The 15,326-nt window shown below is 49.0% G+C and overlaps 1 long non-coding RNA gene across 4 annotated transcripts; it reads left to right on the forward strand.

Annotated features, from left to right (window-relative positions):
• Positions 1 to 321: 321 nt before the first annotated feature.
• Positions 322 to 12,200, forward strand: LOC112659358 (uncharacterized). 4 transcript variants are annotated; one of them, XR_004812191.2, is made up of 6 exons: positions 322 to 901; positions 1,183 to 1,374; positions 7,087 to 7,185; positions 7,267 to 7,374; positions 8,402 to 8,576; positions 8,757 to 9,270. It is a non-coding gene; the product is annotated as an uncharacterized LOC112659358 (long non-coding RNA). The 4 variants fall into 4 exon arrangements; XR_003136303.3 differs by lacking the exons at positions 7,087 to 7,185; positions 8,757 to 9,270 and adding an exon at positions 11,623 to 12,200 and having other exon boundaries at positions 324 to 901; XR_007408486.1 differs by lacking the exon at positions 7,087 to 7,185 and having other exon boundaries at positions 324 to 901.
• The last annotated feature ends 3,126 nt before the right edge of the window (positions 12,201 to 15,326 follow it).

Consider the following 15,326-nt stretch of genomic DNA (forward strand, 5'->3'; position numbering starts at 1 on the left):
GGACAGGTGCGTTGCTGGTCCGGGCGAGGGCCAGGTGCGTGCGGGGCGGGGCGAGGGCCAGGTGCGTTGCTGGTCGGGGCGAGGGCCAGGTGCGTGCGGGGCGGGGCGAGGGCCAGGTACGTTGCTGATAGGGGCAGAGGTCAGGTGCCTGCGGGGCGGGGCGAGGGCCAGGTGCGTGCGTGGCGGGGGGAGGGCCAGGTGCGTGCGGGGCGGGGCGAGGGCCAGCTGCGTGTGGGGCGGGGCAGGGGCCAGGTGCGTGCGGGGCGAGGGCCAGGTGCGTTGCTAATCCCGGCGAGGGCCATGTGCGTGCCGGGCGGAGCGGGGCCAAGGCGTGCGTGGCGGGGGCGGGGGCCAGGAGCGTGCGGGAGGCGTCGCCAGCGCACTTTGCCCGCCGCGGGGCCGCGGGTTCTGGGCCGGGCTGGCTGGCCTTGCCCGCGGGCCCCCAGGGAGGTGAATCAGGAGGGCGTGACCCTCCCGAGGCCTGCGGCCAGCCAGCCCTTGCCGCGGCTCCGTGGAGACCGGGGACCCTGTCCCAGCCGCCAGAGAAGTGCCAGCCCCTGGTACGGGGCCACAGCTGTACAGTGCAGGACAGAAATTTGGGGGGGTTTTTTGGGGGTGGGAGAGAACTTGCCGCCTCCCTGCCCCGCCCCAGGCGCCCAGCAGGGCCGGGCTCCGGGTCGGAACCCTGCGGTCGTGACTCATGGTCACGAGTGAGGATCCAGAGTGGGCCTCTAACCCGCAGAGCCGCCCGGGCCCCCGGGGCAGAGATTTTAAGTGAGCAAACTCCGTCCAGACTCTGCAGCCTGCTGAGCCACGTGGCATTAAACTCCAGGGCACTGACCGTGAACCGCACAGCACAGGAGATCCACGTTTGCCATCTTGGAGCGGGGACAGGGCTCAGGTGACTGGAGGAGGGGGAAGTGCGAGTCACCTTTTAACAATGAGTTCAGGGGTGCCTGGGTGGCCCAGACGGTTGAGTGTCTGCCTTCTGCTGGGTGCTGGTCCCCTGGCCGGGGGGCCTCCGCTCAGGGGGCAGGCTTCTCCCTCTCCCTGCCCTCTGCCTACTTGTGCTCTCTCGCTCTCTCTAATAAATAAAATCTTTTAAAAAAATTTTTTTTAATAAAAATGAATTCAATTTTGGAAACCTCAGACTGTTCTGTGCTTCCTCCATTCTTACCCTAGGCCAGGGTTCTCAACATGGACACTATTAACATCTGAGCTGAATAATTCTGGGTTGTGCTCTGACACTGTAGAGCGGTCAACAGCATCCCTGACCTCTCTCTCCACCACATGCGGGTAGCAAACCCCATCATCCCTCTCCCAGTTGTGACTGTTTTATCTTTGGAGCAGCGAAACATAAAGGAGTACCCACAGGTATCACTCTACCCTTATCCTCTCCAATCCTTTTCAACCCAGTTTTCATAGCTTCAGGTTGATCTTTCCAGCTTACCGTTTTGCAAACATGTACTTGTGTGCACTTATCAAAAGGGTGCTGTTCTACTAGCTACCCATCCATCCGTCTTTTATCGATCAACAGTCGGCAACTTGCTTTTTTGCCTTAACAGTAAACTTTGGAGATCTCTGTATTTGCTGCAGAGACCATCCTTATTCCTTTTCATGGCTATATCATATTCCATCGTGTGCCACTAATGGCCATTTGGGTTGTTTCCAATCTTATGTCACTGTAAATAATGCCACGAATAACCTAGTGCTGTGTTTCTCAAACTTTAACGCACATGTAAACGATCTAGGGTATTGAATGCAGATTCTGATTCAGTAGGTCCTGAGATACAGCACTTCTAACAAGCTCCCAGGTAGCTAAGGCTGCTGTTCGTCAGACCACACTTCCAGTAGCAAGATAGTGGAAATACTGTTTTGTATTAATGAAGAAATATCTATTAATCCAGATCTCTAGATGCCTAGAAATGGGATTGTAAGGTCAAAGGACAAATACACATATTTTTGTTAGTTTTCGTCAATTCATTTCCATAGAGATTGTATCATTTTGTCCTCTCATCAGCTATATCTGAGGGCTTCTTCACAGCCCTACTAACAGGGATACTTGGACATCTTTGGATTTTTACCAATCTGATAGGGGAGAAATGTTATCTCATGTAGTTTTATTTTTTTATTTATTTATTTTTAAAGATTTTATTTATGTATATCAGAGAGAGAAAGAGAAGCAGAGACACAGGCAGAGGGAGAAGCAGGCTCCATGCTGGGAGCCTGATGTGGGACTCGATCCCGGGACTCCAGGATCACGCCCTGGGCCAAAGGCAGGTGCCAAACCGCTGAGCCACCCAAGGATCCCCTCTCACGTAGTTTTAATTACCATTTGCTTTATTATGAGTGAGGCTGAACATCTTTTCATATGTTTAAAAGCATTGCCTTGGGGCGCCTGGGTGCCTCAGCTGGTTAAGCATCATGATCTCAGGGGTATGAGATGGAGCTCTGTATGGGGCTAAAGATTCTCTCCCCCTCTCCCTCTGCTCCCCAACCCTCACTCGAGTGCACATGCATGCTCCTGCTCTCTCTCTTTTAAAAAAAAGAAAAAAAAGCATTACCTCTTTTCAGTTTCTTCCTCTGAACTGTTTATGTTTATGTTTATGACTTCTGTTCATTTTTAAAATTGTTTCATCTTTTTCTTCTTGGTTCTTTTTTTTTTTTTTTTTTTTTTTTTAAATTTTTTTTATTTATTTATGATAGTCACAGAGAGAGAGAGAGAGAGAGGCAGAGACACAGGCAGAGGGAGAAGCAGGCTCCATGCACTGGGAGCCTGATGTGGGATTCGATCCCGGGTCTCCAGGATCACGCCCTGGGCCAAAGGCAGGCGCCAAACCGCTGCGCCACCCAGGGATCCCTTCTTCTTGGTTCTTAAGTGCTCTTTATATAGTAGCATTAGTCCTCTGTAACATAAGTTGCAAATATTTTCTTCTCGCTTCTCATCTCTTTACTGATTTTGCTTCTGGTAGTTTCTGCATGCTTTTTTTTTTTTTTTTTTTTTAACATAGTCAAATTTAATGATTTTTCCTTTACTGCTTCTAGATTTTTGAGTCAGAGTTAGAAAGTCTTTCTCTAGCTTATACAGTTCACCGATGTTTTCTTCCAGTATTTGCATAGTTTCATTTCAATCCCAGGTGATGGCTGGAGGAAGAGAGAGCAGGGAAGAGTAGAAGGCAAGAGTACCCTAGTCCATGTGCCGAAGGCCACACACACATTTGTCCCTCAGTAGTACTCATTGATTCACCAGTGTCTAATGTTTAGAAAATTCACTTCAAATACAGCAATGATGTCAACAAAAAGATATGACTCCATGTGTGCCTGGGTGGCTCAGTGGTTGAGCATCTACCTTTGGCTCAGGGCGTGATCCCAGGGTCCTGGGATTGAGTCCTGCATCTCCTTCTCCCTTTGTCTCTGCCTCTCTCTGTGTCTCTCATGGATAAATCAATAAAATCTTTTAAAAAAAAAAAAAAAGGTTTGACTCCAGAGAATGTCTTTTTCTTTCCAATCCCAGTCTAATTGGTCTCTGTTAACCCTGACTGAAAGCAAATGGCTCTGACTCTTGGCAATAGCACGGCATTTTATTTCCCCAAACTTCCCTGGATGTGGGATGTATTCAATTTCGGTTTCAAAGGACTTTGGTTGTCCATGTGAAATAGAAGTAAATGGAATCTTTTAGGTGTTTATAAAGCAGTCTGAACTTACGATCAGTAAGTTGGAAATAAACATTTAACCAAGAATCTTGATTATGATACTAAACACAGCTTATTTTACTTATGAATTTGGAATTATTACAAGTAAATATTTTTGCTGTTTTATTTTTTAAAATAATCCCCCTTTTAAATGTTGGAAATAGTAGATTGACAAAAACCTATTCAAAAAGCACGTGGCAACCTGTGTCCAGCTCATTTAACACAAGTTGATTTTGACATTAGAGTACAGCACAGTAACTCACCTGTGACCAGATCAAAGAACAGTAACTAAACCATCGCCCTGAATAAGTGTCTTCTCTTCTGCTGACACTTCAACCCTAATACAAAAGGAGAAGAAAGGAAACACCTCTCATAACTGGGAACGTGTTACCATGACACTTATGTCATGTAGTCCTGTTGTTCTCTATGTATATTCTCATAGAATATATGAGATTGTTGTGTGGAAACAACTTCCATAAAACTGTAGAGCATTTACCATTTGCTTTATTATGAGTAGAAATGCTTACCTTGATCTCAGTGGTAGAGATGGATTTGTATTGATTTAGGCATACGTTTTAAAAACCAAGTTACCATAAATAAGCCAAGCAACACTAAGTGTCTAGATAGTCATATGGGGCCTTAGGTGAGTTAAATGGAGAAGAAGAAGCAGAAGCAGAAGAAGCAGCAGAAGCAGAAGCTGCCACCACCGCAGCCTAATGGCTTAGGTGCACATGGGTGGCTCAGTTGCTTAAGCATCTGCCTTCAGCTCAGGTCATGATCTCAGGGTCCTGGTATGGAGCCCCATGTTGGGCTCCCTACTCAGCAGGGAGTCTGCTTCTCCCTCTCCCCCATCCTTGCTCATGCTCTCTCTTGCTATCTCTTTCTCTCTCTCAAATAAATAAAAGAATGCTAATGGATCGGACCATCCCTGATTAGGTCAATTGCTTAGCAAACCCAATTAAATTCCATGGATATTACCACACATCTGTAGTGCAAAACTATGACACTGGCCCAGAACTAGAACCTCAGCCCTCTCGTAAAGAATGTAAAATAACTTCCCAGGCAACTAATATCTGTTTGGTTTTCCTTACAGATAGTAAGGACTGCAATGTTTCCTATGAACAACATAAAAGTAATTCAAATGACATGGCAGTGGCCTGTGAACAACGTCACAATACTTAATAGTTCTTCATATCTAATGTTCTGTCAAACAAATTGTAGCAGCCTCTCCTAGAGATTCACTTGACAAACATGTTCAGGTCATAGGTCACTTCTGAAAGACAGACCAGGTTAGCAGAAGAGAACAGAGGCCATGAACATGGAGAGTGTTGCTGGAAGGCTGATACCTGCTAAGAACAAAACCTAATTCTGTTTCTGCCCATGAAAGGTCATCAAAGAGGCTGATAAAATAACACACTGAAATCAAAACTGCAATGAGATATCACCGTACCCCTTCAGAATGGCTAAAATCAATGATAAGAAACAACCGGGGTTGGAGAGGATGTGGAGAAAAAGGAACTCTCTTGCACTGTTGGTGGGAATGCGAACTAGTGCAGCCACTGTGGGAAACAGTATGGAGGTTCCTTAAAAAGTTAAGAATAGAGCGACCCTACGACCCAGCAATTGCACGACTAGGTATTTACCCAGCGAATATAAAAACACTAATTCAAAGGGATACATGCACTCCTGTGTTTATAGCACCATTATTTACGATGGTCAACATACGGAAACAGCCCAAATGTCCCTCCATTAAAGAAGATGTGGTAATAGATGCACAATGGAATGTTACCCAGCCATAAAAAAGAATGAAATCTTGCCATTTGCAAAGACATGGACAGAACTAGAGAATGTGATGCTGAGCAAAAATAAGTCCGAGAACAACAAATACCATATGAATTTACTCATTTATGGAATTTAAGAAAACACACTAGCAAAGCACAAAAGAGAGAGAAACCAAGAAACAGACTCTTAGGTCTAGAGAACTGCTGGTCACCGGAGGTGGGTGGGCGATGGATGAAATAGACAATGGGGATTACGGAGGACACTTGTGATGAGCACCAGGTGATGTACAAATTGTTGAATCACTATATTGTACACCTGGAACTAACAGCACTGTATATTAACTAACTGGAACTAAAAGAAAAACTTAAAAGTATAAAATAAAACTTCGCCCCAAGTGGGCAAAACGTGAGAAGCAGAGATCCAAGGAGTCTGCAGGCAGTGGGTGAACAAAGGTTGCACACTCCCTTCCGCTGGGAGGTGGTGACCCTCTTTCCCAGGGGAAAAACACTTGGAAAACTGAGGTCTTGATTTTTTTCTACCCCAGAAAAGCTTCTGGAATAATAGCTACAGAGCTGAGAGGTAGATGCCAGCTTCTCTGCGTTTTCTGTTTAAGGAGAATTGGGGGAGTACCCAAGACTCTGAACCCTGTACAATCGGGCTTGTGAGTGCTGGCCGGCACTGCTCCCTCCACTCTCCCTGCACCTGTACTCAAAGAGCTCGGCCTCCTCCCAGTTCATTCTGGGACTGAGGCAAAAAACCTACCTGCCTTAAAAAAAAACAAAAAACAAAACTACCTGCCGTCTTTCCTCAAATACCTTAGCAGAAGTTTGGACACCAACCCTGGAACATTTTTGGGGTGACCATCCCCCAGCTTTCTTTCCAAACTCATAGGGAGCACGTGCTAGAGAAGATTCCTTATCCTGCTGGCATTCCTTCCCTAAAATGTGATCATAGTCCTGCAACTGAGGTAACTCCGTGGTCCTTCAAAATAGACCCAGCATTCATGTTCTTTGCCTTTGCTGGAATTCTTGGGAAAATCCACCGTGGGTTTGCCTCTTCCACTTCCACAATTAAAAGGGTAAAAGGACAGAGAGATGCAACGAGGCAATGTTCTCTCGTGCTACCTCACAGTTTTCTATCATACTGTTTTTAAAAATGAGAAAATGTGACTTTTTCTTTTTTAAGTACAAGCTACTTTTCACATTCAGGTGCTTGTATTTTGTAAATCCTCCCCCAGCAAACTCAAACTCTCAATGCCCCACTAGATAGAAGAGCTGAAAAGCCCCAAACTTCACATATTAAGCATTTATTATACTGAGGATTGTATTGTACATTAAAGCTGTAGGAGGTGACTGATTACAGGAGGTTACGACCTCCTGGAACTGACTCAAGGAGGAATCAAAACCAGGAAGAACTGGAAACCTGTTCAGCAGACGCAGGCAAGCAACATTTTTAAACAATCAGATATAACAGAAATATACTGTGTTTAGGGTCTTTCTCAGATCTATGTGTAAATCAGTAAGCCTTACTTTTTACAACCCTAACAAATTATATTTGTGATGCACAAGCACTTGGAGCACCGATTGCTAGCAGGTGCCCCTTCTCCTTGCAGCGAACTAGCTTCAGAGCAGCGGAGCAATCTGAAAGACTGCCTCCTGGACTATCGTCCTCAGTAAGACAATGAATAAAGCATTTACTAACCTACTTTGAGGTTGGTTTCTTTCAGTGGATAGTATCAGGTTTCAAAGAAATTGAGACATAAAACTGAATAAAACATGATCCTTTTTTTCAGCAGTTGAGCTGGATGCCAAGGGAGACTGTGTTTGCAGTATTCAGCAGTGGGGGGATCTGTTTCAAAGCTCCCAGTGGATGCCTGAAACTGCCTCATCCCAAACCCCAGGTATACTCTGTCTTTTCCTATAGGTACATACCTGCCATACAGTATAGTTTACAAATAAGGCACAGCAAGATATTAACAACTAATAATAAAATAGAACCATTATAGCAACATATGTAATAAGAGTTATGTGAATGTGGTGTCTCACACTGAGGAGAAGTAGAGTCAAATAGGCAAGGTAGGGCTGGCCTGAAAAGGGTCCTTACGCCAATCTAAGGAGTTTGGGATTTACTGGCCAGGCAATGGGGAACCATTATAGGATTTTTAACTAAAGGAATAACATGATTCATTGATTCATTCAGTCAGTCAGTCCTTTCCCTATTCTCCCTTCCTCTGTCCCTCCCTCCGTTTCCCTTTCTGATCCTAGCATCAGCTTTTAGGATAGTTTGGATGCAGAAGAAAGTGGCAGCCAGGGTCAGTTAGGAGTCGGCTTTAGGGGCCCAGAGCACAGGCCATTTGGGCCTAAGCCTAAGTAGTTGGCAACAGTGATGATGGTGATGCAGGGAGCTAATCAGGAAGCAGAAACCATAGGATATAATGCCCAAGTGGATTTATGGGGAAGGGACAAGGAAAAGAATGGAGTTCCAGATGATTTTTAGCATTCTAACTCAGAAAATCAGATCCAAGATGATATAATTAACAGAAAGAGAGAATATGAGGGGAGAAGGATAGGCTCAGGGGTCAATTAAAGAATTAGTTTGAGTCTAAAGGGCTTTATAGTGCTTGCGACACACTTAGGTGACACATTAGGTAGAAATACAGGCAAAGCTATGGGATACAGGGTCTAGAAGCCAGCAGAGGGATGTATCGGCCCAGACAAGCTTGTCCATCACGAAGGCACCTGTCTGATGACAGAAGCCGAGGCAATAGCAACCAACACTTTAAAAGATTGCTAGGGGATAAAAGCATAGGGCAAAGAGGATTTAGAAGAGCAGAAGCAACTGGGCATGAGAGAGTGAGGTCAATGGGATTAGCAGCTCATGTTGGAGGAAGCAGGGAGAGGACACTTCAAATGAAGTCTCATTCCCAGGTCAACAGTTACCTTCGTGAAGGCAGGACAACCACCACAGTGAGTGGGACTCAAGATGAAGAGACAGGTGGAGACCGCTGTCTTCAGATACTCTTTGAAGAAACTTCAAGGTGAGGACTAAGAGGGCTGGAGCCGGAGGTCAGCTGGAAGGACGTGTTTCAAGGACTGAGCAGAGGTGAGCATGCCATCTGCCTTCTGAATCATCACAGTCAGAAACAGCAGGGAAAATACTAAGAAGTTGTCTGGTTTAAAGGAAAACGTGAAATGAAGAAATGATTGCTTTCTCAAGAGTACGGTGGTGAAGCAAAGCCACGCTGCTTATGTCTATCTTGACAATTATTCTTTGTTATTTTAGGCCGTCTTTAATCCAAGGGCTCAGGTGACATTTGCACTTTCCAGCCCCGACATGTTAACCTAGCACCCGAAAGACAAGGTGTCCCTAGGAAGAGGCGCCATAGGAAGGGCCCAGAAGTAGGGGCTCAGAGCTGGTTCATCTACCGTGTGAATGGATCTACCTGAAGTCCAGAGGTGTTTTCCAGAATCCATGTTTCAGTTATTTTATTTCATTCATTTTATTTTTCACATACTTCTTTTGAAATCATGCTCTCTTATTTAAAATCTGAGTTAGGGATCCCTGGGTGGTGCAGCAGTTTAGCGCCTGCCTTTGGCCCAGGGCGCGATCCTGGAGACCCGGGATCGAATCCCACATCGGGCTCCCGGTGCATGGAGCCTGCTTCTCCCTCTGCCTATGTCTCTGCCTCTCTCTCTCTCTCTCACTGTGTGCCTATCATAAATAAATAAAATAAAATAAAATAAAATAAAATAAAATAAAAATTTTAAAAAAATAAAAATAAAAAAATAAAATAAAATCTGAGTTATATCAAGAGAATCTTATTACCCCGGAGATCTGTTTAATATTCGTGATCATATGATTTTAAGAAATAGCTAAATAAAAAAGAAAGAAAAAAAAATAGCCAAATAACTGACTAGAGGTTCCTCTCTCTCCTCCTCTCTCTTACTTTTTTCCTCACAAGATGAGCTTGTCTTCTTATATGGTCTGGAATCACCTGGGTGATCCATTTCAGAATGCAAATGAAGAGAAAGGTGAATGGGAACCCTCTGTCCTGGGATAGGGTCCCCCTGGCTCTGAGCTGCCTCGCCTGGGGTCTAGGTCATCGCTGAAGGCAGCTGGATGGATTTGCGTGAGAAGCCCAAGGAACCGGTTTCCTCAAACGTTAAAGGGATTTAGTGTGCTTGGTCAGGGCAGTCCTGACGGGGGCCCTGTACTAACGAAGCTCCTAAAAAACTTTAAAAAGCAAGCAAGCAAACAAAAACCATTGAAAGCAGGGCTCAACCATTATGAGTGTAATTTCAGCCAGCCTGTGGCTGGTGCCAAGGTGTAAAAATCCCCCTCCAGACCCTGTCACCTATCACAGGGCGTGCTTTGGGAGACAGAGGCTGAAACTAGGACTTGCATTACCTTGGAAACTCAGAAGGGTTTAGTGCTGGAGGAGTGGGATTCCCATGATGATGCAATAGATTTTGCACAAAGGGCATGAGGTTTAATTTCAAAATGCAGGTTTGGGTATCACAGAATGAAAGCGAAAAGGGACATGAGATACGCATTTTCATTACTCCTACTTGGTGAAAGGCGGTCAGAACATTTTCATTCTTTTTAAACAAAGGCAGGCAGTTCCACCACTTTCTAGATGCCCGTCCGGGAGGTAGAGAACCTCAGTTCCCCATTAGGAAGGACAACTAACTATCTGTTGAGCCCCAGGAACAAAACATCAAGGGCTGAGGGAGGAGCTCTATCACCCCATCACTGTTGTGCCACATACAACTTTCTCCCGGGGCCCTCAGGTTCCAAAGGCAATATAATAAGGTCCTCACAAGGACTGTGGGGAGTTCTTATCCTATGAGTTATCGAAGTAATATGATGAGCAAAGTCTTTTGGATCATTTGCAATGGTATTCCTGGACAACCTGATGTTTGCTCATCAGCCTTAATAGCTTTATTACATGAACTACCTGCATTCATGAAATGGTGAGTGATGTCCTACCTGGGACGCCATGTCCTAACTGGTGGTATGACTAGTTATTTCATTCACTCCACAAACTTTTATTGAGCACCCACTATAGGCCAGGAGCTACGCTACACTGGCAGTATGATGACAGAAGACAAGGTCCCTGACCTCGAGATATCAAATAGATACTGTGAGATAACAGAAAACCATGTATATTGGTCTGTCCCCTGCTCTGGACAAGGAACCTCCTAAAACCTTTGTAATTTCCTAAGTGATAAGAACACTAGGAACATCTTTTGTTCTAATTGTTGGTCGTTGACTTCAGCTACTGACATAGGGCTCCTGAAATCCATGTAACCTCCTGGGTAGTAGTAGTGTCTCTCTCTGATGAGGCTCTTCGAGGTGGGGTCGTGAACGGCTCCTGGATGAGAGCCCGTTGCTGGAAAGACCAAGCCATGATTGGAAACTCAGAATTTTCAGCCCCATTCCCCATCCTCTTAAGAAGGGAGAATGGCTGAAAGTGGAATTAATGACTGATCGTGCCTACATTATGAAGCCTCTGCAAAAATCCAGGCAGGATGGGGTTTGGGGAGCTACCACATTGGTAGAGGGTGGTGCACCCCACCCCCAACTCCAGAAGGACAGAAGATCCTGCACCGGGACCCTCCCAGACTTTGTCCTATGTATCTTAAAAAAAAAAAAAAAAAAAAGATTTTATTTATTTATTTGAGAGAGGAGGGGGCACAGAGAGGAAGCAGCAGACCCCCTGCTGAGCAGGGAGCTCCACCAAGGGCGGATCCCAGGGATCAATCCTAGGATCCTGAGATCTTGACCTGAGCTGAAGGCAGATGCTTAACCGACCGAGCTACCAGGCGCCCCTGTATCTGTTCATCTATATCCTTCATCTTTCAGTAAACTGGTGAATGTGTTTCCTTGGGTTCTGTGAGCCACTCTAACAAATTAAGGAATCAAGAAAGGCGTCCCACACTCAGTCACAGTTGGGCAGGGATCCCCAGACTCAGGCTGAGCTGAGCAGGGGACAGTGTTCCAAGCTAGGAGGCAGGGAAACTTGCAGGAGTCCGCACGTTGGAGGAAACCTCTAACCACTGCAGCAGCATCAACGATGAGGCAGCCCAGACTAGACACTCACGAAGGGCTTTACAGGTCACGCCAATAAATTTCTATTTTATTTTAGAGGCTGCAGAGTCTCTGAAGAATTCTGAGCTGTGGGACCCATAAGCGGAGCTCTGTCCTGGGAAGACTGCGCTGCAGGAATGCGGACAAGCGGGATGGGAGGGAGCCAAGACTGAAGAGTCAGAGCTGCAATCCTTGAAAGACCCTGATGAGCGCAGGGGCCGTGGGGGTGGAGGGGACGGAAGTATTAAAAAAACAAAACAAAACAAAATTGAACTGAGTAAACTAAACTCCTCAAGTTTACTCTAATTGGCTTTATTAAATGATTCCTGGGACGCCTGGGTGGCTCAGTGGTTTAGTGCCTGCCTTCAGCTGGGGGTGTAATCCTGGGGTCCTGGGGTCAAGTCCCACATCTGCCTGGAGCCTGCTTCTCCCTCTGCCTGTGTCTCTGCCTCTCTCTCTCTCTGTGTCTCTCATGAATAAATAAATAAAACCTTTATAAAAACAAAATGATTCCTGACTCAGGCAGTGTCCCGTCTAGCAGGTAGAGGGATGATGCTCTGTGGAATTAGACAAAATGGAAAGTTTTTATAGGAAGGACGGTGGGGCAAGAGAGTTAGAAGCAAATAAAAAGATTGTTCCAGGCCAAGTCTCTTTTCCTGAGGCAGAAGAGCAGGGTTTTTTGTTTCTTTTTTTTTTTTTTTTTAAATCAGATTAACTCCTATTCTTTTGGGGGGATGGAGGGGGCCATGTGACAGACTCACTGACACTCATCAGAAAATTCCTGACCCAGCCGTTAGGACGCTTCTGGAGAAGGTGGAAACTGCAGTTAGGTCAGGGATGAGGCTCTGCTCTGGGGACGCGCCTGGCCTGAGCAACAGCAGGCTGCGCCCGCGCTTTTCTTCCTAACACAAGGACGACCAGGTCAGGGAGAAGGTGGGCCGGGACCTGGGTGGCCGGGTGGGTGGGCGAGGCCCGGGGACTCCGCTGGAGACTTGCACCCGCGGGGCAGGGCCAGGACAGCGAGCGAGGCGGGAGGGGGGAGCCCGGAAGACAAAGGACCTTGGGGAAGGGAGGGGCTTTGCTTCTGTCGGGGAAGCGCGGGGGTCCCCCGAGGGCTGGGGAGAGGCGGGGGGCGGGGCAGGCGACCCCGGGAGGCCCACGCGGAGGGAAGAGGCCGAGCCGCGGCGCCGGGAGGGTCCGGGGCGGGCGTCGTTCACAGCAAAGCGGAGGGAGGGCTCGGAGGCGGCAGCGCCAGGACCGGAGGGGCGCGGACGGCGGCTCCCCGCGGCGGCCCCGAAGCTGAGCCACAGGCCGGAGCCCCCGCTGCGGGCCCCGGGAGCGCGGGGCGGGGCGCAGGGGGCGGGGCGCAGGGGGCGGGGGGGCGCGGCACCCAGCGTCCGGGGCGGTCCCGCCCGGCCCGAGGGCTGCAGGGAAGGCGAGGCTGGCGCCGGGTGACCCGGAGAGCGGCGGGGCCGAGGCGGGTCACGACGCCCCGGAAGGAGGGGGAGGGGGAGGGGGCGCGTCCCCCCCGGGGCAGAGCGGGACCCAGCGGCTCCCGGGCTCCGAGCCCCGCCCTTCCCACCCGGCCCACGAGCCGCGGTGCCCCCCCCAGGCCGCGGCTGTAAGGGCGACCTCCGCGCCCCCCAGCACCCGCCTCGCCCGAGGCGCCCCCGCCCCGCCCCCGCCCCCGCGCCGCACCGCGCCTAGTGCCTGGCGGGCTCCCCGCGCCCCCACCGCGCCGCGCCCGGAGGAGCCGGGGCCTCGGAGGGGGGACTGGGCTGGGCGGGGGGCGGCGGGGGATGGGGGGAGGGGACGCGGGGGGAGGGAGGGGACGCGGGGGGAGGGATGCGCCCAGGAGGGGGGATGCGCGGGCGGGGCTGGGGGAGGGGTAGTCAGGCGGGGCTGGGCCCCGGGGGAGGGGTGGTCAGGCCCCGCTGGGCCCCCGAGGGGGGGGGGGTGTCAGGCGGGGCTGGGCTGGGGGAGGGGTTGTCAGGCGGGGCTGGACCCCCGAGGCGGGGCTGGTCAGGCGGGGCGGGGCCCCCCCTGTGGGGGTGTCAGGCGGGGCTGGGCCCCCGGGGGGGTATCAGGCCCCGCTGGGCCCCGGGGTGGTGTCAGGCGGGGCTGGGCCCCCGGGGACTCGTGGCCGCCCAGGAGCCCGCTCGTTTCCTCCGCGGCGCCCTCGGGATTCCCTTCCCGGGCTTGCGACCCCGCAGGGCCGGCCCGGTTGCCGCCGGGGGGTGATTGCTGGGAGAGGCGCGGGCGCCCTCTAGCGCCCGGGGCTGACCCGTCAGGGCGCCGGGCTCGCGGGGCGTCGGCCGGAGGAGGGAGCCTGGAAGCCCCGGGGAGAGGAAGAGCCCGACGCTCCGAGTGGACCGGGCGGCGCCGGAAGCGCTCGGGGCCTTACACGCACTTGCTCAGAAAAGCCTACAGGGTTAATACAAGTGAATGAACACCCAAAACTTACGCATACCAGGTGTGGTTCGTTTGATAGCGCCAATAAAATACTCGATTAGTCATCAAAATTAGCACCAAATTAAGTTTTTTTCCCCTAAATCATCTCATGGTGCCTTCTTTTCTCATTAAAAAAAAAAAAAAAAAAAAAAAAACACCTTGCTTTCCCACAGGAACAACACACTCTGATTACTGCAGAGTCTGTGCTCCCCAAACTGCAATCCCGAGACCCCAAATAAAGGTCTTTGTTCTGTTTAAGTCCTTTTCTCAGTAGACAGCGCATTAGGCCATCGGATTCTCCCCAAGTCCTCCTGCCACCCCCCGCCCCAGTCTGTTCATGGCAGTCCTGAGGCTCAGCTTCCTGTTTTCCCTCTAACTTTTTTTTTTAATTTTTTTATTTATTTTTGATAGTCAGAGAGAGAGAGGCAGAGACATAGGCAGTGGGAGAAGCAGGCTCCATGCACCGGGAGCCCGACGTGGGATTCGATCCCGGGTCTCCAGGATCGCGCCCTGGGCCAAAGGCAGGCGCCAAGCCGCTGCGCCACCCAGGGATTCCTCCAACTTTTAATATTTGAGATCTTACCTACACTTGAGACCCATTTTTACAGCACTTTCCAAAACATCACAAGGTATAATAATTTAACTTCAACCCAAAAGTAGAATTTTCATTATCCTATGCAAATTCTTAAAATACTAGATTCGTCTTGCTGGTCACTTACTTGGGTGTATTATGCGTAAAGTTATCCAAGTAAGTTTTGTGAAGTTTTGCTCTTCACATGGCTGAGCAAGTAGCACTATCATTCAAGAGTTGATCTTCCTGATTGTTCCTGCTGGGGTCCCTAATACCTTCTTCTTTTTTTTTTTTTTTTTAAGATTTTATTTATTTATTCATGAGAGACACCAAGAGAGAGAGGCAGAGACACAGGCAGAGGAAGAAGCAGGCTCCATGCAGGAAGCTTGATGTGGGACTTGATCCTGGGACCCCAGGATGACACCATGGACCAAAGGCAGGCGCTAAACCCTGAGCCACCCAGGAATCCCCTGGGGTCCCTAATATCCCCTGCGGTGAGCTGCCTGAAGACCAGGGTGCTGTGCCTATATCCCTGTATCCCCCAGGGTACAGGGCAGGCCTGAACCTTTTCTTAGAGCTGTTCCTACTTTTTAAAACCAGATGACCCTGTGAGAGTTTTTGCTCAGCCGTGTACTTCTTTGCTAATCCCAGGTTTTTATTTTTTAATCCTTACTAAGAGTTGTTGTTGTTGTTTTCTGATCCACCAAGGATCCTCTTGTTTTCTATGGGACTAAAGATTT

The sequence above is a fragment of the Canis lupus genome, chromosome 35, assembly GCF_003254725.2.
Source record: "Canis lupus dingo isolate Sandy chromosome 35, ASM325472v2, whole genome shotgun sequence".
In the NCBI taxonomy this organism is placed as follows: domain Eukaryota; kingdom Metazoa; phylum Chordata; class Mammalia; order Carnivora; family Canidae; genus Canis; species Canis lupus.